Source organism: Hevea brasiliensis, chromosome 7 (genome assembly GCF_030052815.1).
Source record: "Hevea brasiliensis isolate MT/VB/25A 57/8 chromosome 7, ASM3005281v1, whole genome shotgun sequence".
Lineage (NCBI taxonomy): Eukaryota > Viridiplantae > Streptophyta > Magnoliopsida > Malpighiales > Euphorbiaceae > Hevea > Hevea brasiliensis.
In genome coordinates, this window is record NC_079499.1 from 22,034,796 (window position 1) to 22,043,310 (window position 8,515).

General features: G+C 37.4%; 1 long non-coding RNA gene across 1 annotated transcript; it reads right to left on the minus strand.

Moving 5' to 3' along the window:
* Nucleotides 1-3,749: 3,749 nt before the first annotated feature.
* Nucleotides 3,750-5,352, minus strand: LOC131181664 (uncharacterized). Its single transcript, XR_009150159.1, has 3 exons — nt 4,926-5,352; nt 4,421-4,478; nt 3,750-3,873 (listed from the first exon to the last, which is right to left on the minus strand). It is a non-coding gene; the product is annotated as an uncharacterized LOC131181664 (long non-coding RNA).
* Between the last annotated feature and the right edge of the window lie 3,163 nt (nt 5,353-8,515).

Below are 8,515 nucleotides of genomic sequence, written 5' to 3' on the forward strand. Positions count from 1 at the left end.
AATCAACGGTCTCTTCTCTGCTGAAATGTGTGCCAAACTGCCAGAAGATTTCTTGCTCAAAGCATCTGCCATAACATTGGCCTTCCCAGGGTGGTACTGGATGGTGCAATCATAGTCTTTTAGAAGCTCCATCCATCTCCTCTGTCTCAAGTTTAAATCCCTCTGTTGGAAGATATACTTCAAACTCTTGTGGTCGGTGTATATCTCACACACTTCACCATACAGGTAGTGTCTCCAGATTTTTAGTGCAAAGACTACAGCCGCCATTTCCAAATCATGGGTGGGGTAGTTCTGCTCATGCCTCTTCAGCTGTCTTGAAGCATAAGCCACTACATTTCCATTCTGCATCAAGACACACCCTAGGCCAACTCTGGAGGCATCACAATACACGGTGTATCCTTCACCACTCACAGGTAGTGTCAACACAGGGGCAGTGGTTAGACACTCCTTAAGCTTCTGGAAACTCTCCTCACAGTCATCTGTCCAAATGAATGGAACATTCTTCCTGGTCAACTTAGTTAGGGGAGCCGCTATCCTGGAGAAATCTTGCACAAAACGCCTATAGTAGCCAGCTAAACCCAGAAAACTTCGCACCTCAGTGACTGTTGTAGGCCTAAGCCAATCAATTACAGCTTCAATTTTCTTGGGATCCACTTGAATGCCGTCACTAGAAACCACGTGTCCCAAGAATGAGATGCTTTCTAGCCAAAATTCACATTTTGAAAATTTGGCATATAGCTGGTGCTCCCTTAATGTTTGCAACACCATCCTCAAGTGCCACACGTGTTCTTCCTTGGTCCGAGAGTACACCAAAATGTCATCTATGAATACGATGACAAAACGGTCCAAAAATGGCTTAAACACCCTGTTCATCAAGTCCATGAAGGCTGCTGGTGCATTAGTGAGTCCAAAAGACATCACCAAGAACTCATAATGACCATATCTTGTCCTGAAAGCCGTTTTGGACACGTCCTCATTCCTGATTCTCAACTGATGGTAGCCTGATCGCAGGTCTATCTTGGAAAAGAATCTAGCTCCTTGGAGCTGATCAAACAAACCATCGATCCGAGGAAGTGGATACTTGTTCTTCACAGTTACCTTGTTCAGCTGTCTATAGTCAATACACAACCTCAATGACTCATCCTTCTTTCTCACGAATAGAACAGGAGCGCCCCAGGGTGAAGTGCTCGGACGTATGAAACCCTTGTCCAAAAGCTCCTGTAGTTGCTCCTTTAGCTCTTTCAATTCTGCTGGTGCCATCCTGTAAGGTGGCATGGATATGGGATTTGTACCCGGCACAACATCAATGCAAAACTCTATTTCCCTTCCTGGTGGCAACCCTGGAAGCTCCTCTGGGAAGACATCCATAAATTCTCTGATAACAGGAATATTTTCCATGCTGACACCTTCTATAGATGTATCTCTCACCAATGCCAAATACCCTTGGCATCCACCCCTCAACATTTTTCTAGAACTAATTGCTGACACCAAATTATATGGAGCCACGCTCCTGTCACCATCAAAGCTAAACTCTTCCACACTAGGTATGTGGAAATACACCTTTTTGTTCCTGCAGTCTAAAGTGGCATAGTGAGTTGCCAACCAATCCATCCCCAAGATTACATCGAAATCCATTACTGGTAGAGGAACCAAGTCTGCTGGGAGGATCTTTCTATCCACTACTACTGGGCTACCCGGAAAAACCATGTCTACATCTATGTTGTCACTAAGTGGGGTAGCTACCGACAAAGGACATCCTAAGGTTGTAGGGTTTCTACCCAACCTCATGGCAAACACAGGGGAGACAAATGAGTGCGTAGCACCCGGATCTATCAAAACACGAGCTTCATAAGAACATACTAGAAGAATACCTGCCACAACTGCATTTGAAGCTTGACCATCCTAGTGGGTCAGGGTGAAAACCCGAGCTTGACCCCTACCCTGAGTGGCGTAACTCGACATCGACTTTTACCTCTGACCGCCTCCAAATCCACGTCCCCTTGTCCTCGGCCTGCACATCGAATCGATCGCCGCCATGTTGGAAGCACCCGGATACAACTGGCGAGGAACATTTGCAACAGAACCCTGTGACCCCCTCTGTGGTTCACTGAACACGGGGCATTCCCTAGCAAAGTGACCTAGTTGGCCACACCTGAAACATACTCCTGATCCCATCAAACAAGGTCCTGAATGTCCTCTTCCACACTGTGCACAAGGTGCCAAGGAGGATCCTAAACCAGACCCAGAACTGCTGTACCCCAAACTGTGACCACTGCTGGATCCGTACCCTGGTCTGAATCCTCGAGGTTTGTGTCTAAAACCACTCTTCTTGTTCCTACTTTTTCCTCTGTAATTACTCTGGCCACCACTGTCCGGAGTACCCATGGAAGGGACACTTGAGGAACCCTCTGCTCTGTTTTTCTTTGCTCTCCCGCTGTCATCCGCAGCATAGCTAATCTCAATCTGTCTGGCTCGATCAACCACCACATCAAAAGACTGATTAGACATCATGGCCAGGTTCGCATACCTCTTGTCAAGCCCCTTTAGGAATCTCTTCACCTTCATAGTTTCTGTAGTTACTGCTGCAGGGGCATATCTACTCAATTCCAGAAATTCTGTAGCATATTCATCTACAGACCTGCCATTCTGTCTTAAGGCCTCAAAGGCCCACTGCTTCTGATCTCTGAAGCTTTCTGGCACGAACCGATTGATAAAAAGTTCCACAAACTGAGCCCATGTCAAGCCCTCCATCCGGGGTAACACGTAGTCATTCATCCATTGTCTAGGCATAGGCCCCATGACATGCTGCATACACTCTATCAGTCTTCTATCACCAATCAGACTGTTTCTGCACGTCAGAATCCAAAAACCTATATGCATCGTCTGACACATCATAAGTTCCAGGCACCAGCTTCTTAAAATTTATGATCTGTTTGTAAGGTTCCCCTCTTGGTGCGGTGGACTGCTGCTGCTGTGGAAGGTGGACCATATACTGCGCCATCATGTCGATGGTCCTCTGCAACCCAGCTAGAGTAGCTGCCATGGGGTCCATGGGACCCTGTGCCATAAAGGACTGATCCTGTACTGGGGGTGGCTGCTCCTCTACTTGAGCAGCTCTAGGCCTCCTACCCCGCCTCCTCGGGGCAGGCGCCTCATCCTGTGCCGACACCTCGTCAGGCACATCTGGTTTTGGTGCAGTGGCAGCTCTCCTGCTTCTACGCATTTTCCTGAAATTCAGCAGCATTAGCCCACAAAATTTGAAACTGCACATTACACAGCTCTATAGACTCATATTTATACACAATATATGAAGCAGAAACTAGAAGCAAAGACGACAATGCAAGACGAATGTGGACCCTATTTTTCCGCATGTGACTCCTAGTAGACTCTTCCCAACATTTTAGATGAACATTCCCTAAGAATCTGGAGCCTAAGCTCTGATACCACATTTGTCACGACCCAACCTATGGGCCGGACCCAAGACTAGGACTGGCGACCTAAAGCCCCCAAGCCCGTAGTAAGCCTAACTGTTCATTAACCCAACTCTAAGGCCCATTTGGGCCCAAATTCAAGAAATCAAACGGACAGAGTCCGGCCATAAAATGGACTTTCCAACGGGGAGTTTTCGGCTCACCCGACCTGTAAACACAATAAATACTCAATTTGGGAGCTCAGCTCCCTCATCCAATCCATCAAACATGCATAGAATATTAAGTTTACAGGTCCAAAATAATAATTTAGTTTACAGACCCAAATCAAATAAACATTTCTAACACATGCGGAAATTCTAAGATTTAACTAGTTTATACAAACATTAGTAATCGACCTGCGAGGGAGAAAGCAGGTTAACCTCAAAAAATATCCTCCTGTGGCCTGTAAAAATTTTTGAACAGGAGTGAGCGTTCGACTCAGAGAGTAAAATATCAATTTTAACCATAATCTCTATAACCATCTAAAACTAATGCACCCTGTAGAGTGAAATGCAACATCAACATCATTTTCACATCATAACATCAAAAAGGTAATTTGGAGCACTCACGCACCCTGTAGCATCAATCATAACATATGGGAGCTAATCCCCTATACAGCTCTCTTAAGCCGGACTTTCGCTTAATAAACCAAATCGAGGGTCCCAGCGAAGAACTCAAGCCGTGACTACCCCTCAAAGGATCAAGTCCCAGCGAAGAACTCAAGCCGTGACTACCCGTCCTATCCATAGTCCACACCACATCACACGCACGCCAACGCACGCACACTGCTCCAAATTACCACAACAACATCATGGCACTTTAACAGTTATCAATGCATCATAAATCGTGCCTAGAGTTTAACTACATAAATATATGCATATAAGTGATGCATGGGCATGCTGAACATATAATAATATCGAAATTACAATTAAAATTAATATTTTACTCACAGACTTGACGACAATCACTGTGGCGGCTGGGCGGAGGAAGAAGGCTGTCCCGGCTCACCTGACAATTTTATTACAATCATTTAATAAATTTGACTCAATACAAACAAAGAAAAAGACCAATACGTCCTAAGTCGTACCGAAAATCCGGCAGAGTATCCCCTATACCTAGGATCTACCCAACCTGCAAAATGGCTCAAAACACACTTCTATATTTACAATCCATATATCCACAGCTCAATCATATCACACAGCCCCTCTTGGGCCCATCAAATCAATCATCCATCACAGTATGTAATATTTCAATTTAGTCCTTATAATTGACCATTTTTGCAAAAACTGCCCAAATAAGCTCTAAAAATTCTAAAACTTTGCCCCGCGGTCCTTAGCAATATTACTAAGCTATTGCAAAAAGAATCATAATTTTCTAAGCTACCACGAATATTTTATGGATTTTTAATCCTAGTTAAGCACTAGAAAATTATGAAAAAGCAAGGTTCGGGTTTACCTTTGCCGATTCTGACTTCGGGAACGCGCTCGGGACGTCTGACAATGGGGGGCTAGCCAAAACCTCAGTCCAATTCGGAGACTTTTCCGGTAACGGGTCTGTCTGGCCGGAATTTCACAGACCCGGTCAACTGTCGAATTTCCGCGAATTGAGGATACCTACACGAAGCCCATAACACGGGGGTTAGTACATAAATTTTTCAGAATTTTCTAAGCTCATTAAATGCTCGGAAAAACACTGCGAAGTTCCGTGGGACCCACCGAAAAACGGTGTCGGAAAAATTTGAAATTTATGTCGCCGCGAAGCTCTCGACGAGTGGAGCGTGCTGGTACCCTCGGTTTTCTCGTGGGATTCACGGTTTTCGAGAAATCTAGCTCAAAAGTCGAAATGGGCTAAAATCTTCCCGAGCAAAAATCGGACAAACCGCTTGATGGATTTCGGCATTCTTGGTGTCTATGGAAAGCTCTCGCCGAGTAGATAATTTTAGACATAAGACCCGGTCCAATTGGTGGCCGGATCGACCAGATTTTGGCCGGAGAAGCCGAAACGCCGCGCACGCGAGGGAGGGAATTCGCGGCTTTTCCGACTGCTCGCGCAGCCCAACTAGCCGGGAGGTTGGGTGGCGCGCGCGGCCTACCGGGGTGGCAGGGGGAGGTGGCTGGCTGGCCGGCGGCAGGGGAGGGAGGAGAGAGAAAAGAGAGAGAAAATGAAGAGGGAACGACGCGCGCGGGGAAGAAAAGGGAAGGGAGCCGGTCCGATTCAACCGGTCCGATCCGGTTCGGTTCGATTCGAAATACAAAATTTTAAACTTTTTTACTCTGCCTCGGGACAGAAAACGAGGTCCAAAAATTCCGAAAAAATTCCAGAAAACTCAGAAAAATACGTAGACTCCAAATATATTTTTAGTTTTGCCACGTGGTCTTTAAATTAATTTTTAAAATTCATCAAAGTTTATATTTTCAGAAAATTGAACTCGATTTTTAAAATCCGAAAAATCTCAAAAAAATTTCTAAAATTTAAATAAAATTAAAATACCAAAAATGCTCATAAAATTTAAAATTTTGGGGTGTTACAGAATTGATTTTAGCAAATTTAATTTTTTAAAATCATGGGCAAAATCTTACATCTTTCCCTCATTCTCTCTATGTTTTTTCTATATTATGATAGAAAATAGTACAAATTGTCTGCACAAAAAGATTAATCAGTTCTCAAGATCTTTAAATAATCAAGATGATAGTTAAGGAAAATTATTTTCTATTAGAGAAAACTCAAAAATAATATTCAAAAAATTAAATGAAAATACTTAATAATTTTTTTTAAAAAAAAAAGCAAATTTAGATTTAATATTTATATAAAAAAATTTTTATTTTCATTTAATAATATGTTTTTTAAAATATTATATTTTTTAAAATATTATATTTTTTAAAATATAGCAATTAACTATTTAATTTTACTAAAATAAATGAACTAAATAGTAATTTTTTTAAAATAGGAAAATTAATCAATTAGCTCTACTAAATTAGAAGAATTAATTTTATTGACATTAAAATTCTAGACTAATAAAAAAATTTAATAGATGGATTAAAGAGTTTAATAAAAATAAAATATATAAATTAAACAATATATTTTTTTAAAATATACAACTTAAATAATAATTTTCAATAAAATAGTAGTTTTCATAGAAAAATTTTTAAATGTAATGGTATGAGAGAGAGAGAGAGGACAAGCGACCCGTACAGAAACGGCAGCGTTTGGAGGACTTTTGGTTGCCGCGTAGACACATTTTGGAATTCCAAAGAGAAGATTGGCTAATGATTTCGGGATGGAACCATCAATGAATCGGAAAAAGATCAATCAAGTGCTCGCACTGCCAAACTAAATGCCCAAAAGTTCAATTAAAATATCAGAAATATCACAAATTTCTTGAAAGTCATTTTTGAGCTGGACCCACGTGGCTTCTAACTTATTTTTTCCACATTTTATAACAGAGAACGCGAACATGATAACATGACAATTAGACACCTATAAATAAGAAGTCGATTTTGGGCCGAAAAGAGAACCATCGGGACGTCCCAGCTGCTCTACCTTGATATGAATGTCCTTTGTCCAATTCTCACACTCACTTTTTTTTTTAATCTATAATATTGATTAACTAATTAATATTCAATCACACCGCTACTTAATTACAGAAGGATAGATTTTTTAGTGTGCTTTAGATGCTTTAATTTCCAATATACAATTTTACATATATATATATATATATATATATATATATATATATATATATATATCAATTAAAATATTTTTCTCATTTTTATTTTTATTTAATTTTAATTACTTTTAAATTATTAATTATTTTTTTTATTGACACAATTTTAGAATAATCTTATTTATAATTAAGTATGTTCTGATCATTTTATCCCGTCGCGATTTCTTATTTTTAATATTTTTATTTTTTTAAAGAATTTTTTATTTTATTAATAAAAACAAAGATTCTTTTTTATTTTTACATAATATATATCTTAAAATCTTTTTTTAAAATTCTTGGGATAAAAATTTAGTTGAATTGAGTTGAATTTATATCTTAAAATTTTTTGACATGCTATCTCATTTTTTTTTCTTTTTAATTAATTGAATTTTTTAAGTAAGAAAGCACGTTGGACTCCCTTTAAATTTTTATTTAGGTTTTTTATTTTATTAATTTATTTTAAAATTTTAATTTATTTACTTTAATTTTAAACTACTTAAGTGTTTATATATGAATTTAAATTATTTTTTTATTTTATCTTCTATTATTGTGTTTTAATTATTTTTAATCATTTAACTATTAAATTATTCAATTTGTGTTAATTATTAATTTCTTAAACCAATTTTAATTGACTTTATTTTATGATAAAATGAATTTTAATTCATATACTGACATTATATTACTGAAATATCAAATTTTTATCTCATTACAATGAAAGTATAATAATAACAAATTATTAATCTATTTTAATAATATCTCTTATGCCTTTTTCTTTTTGCTATGAACACTGTTTTAAAATAATAAAATTTTATTGGCATTATTCTTTTGTTATAATAAAGTAATTATTATTATTATTATTATTATTAAACGTAATATCTACAAAAAATTTTATAATACCTATTTAGAGATGTTAATTTAGTAAATGTGTAAATTTAGTTTATAAGCATCAAATAAGTAAATTTTCTTTGCTCTTAATTTTGATGTAAATATAATATATTTAATTTATTTTTTTAACAATTTAAAAATATTTTAAAACAACATGCATATACATTATTTCTATATATATACTAAACATATTACTATAAGATTTTTTTCTAAATAAGTTAATTAATTTATTTTTCTTAACAAGTATTACTATTACCTTCTTTCTAGTTAAACTCTATAATTAAATATTTTGATATCAAATTAAATTTTATTCAATTTATTATAATAAGTAAATAATAAATATTATATTATTAATATTAATTGGTCTTAAAATAAACTATATACATATAACTGATACGCGATATATTGAATGATTAAAATTTTATTTCAATTGAATTAATTCAAGAATTTTAATAAT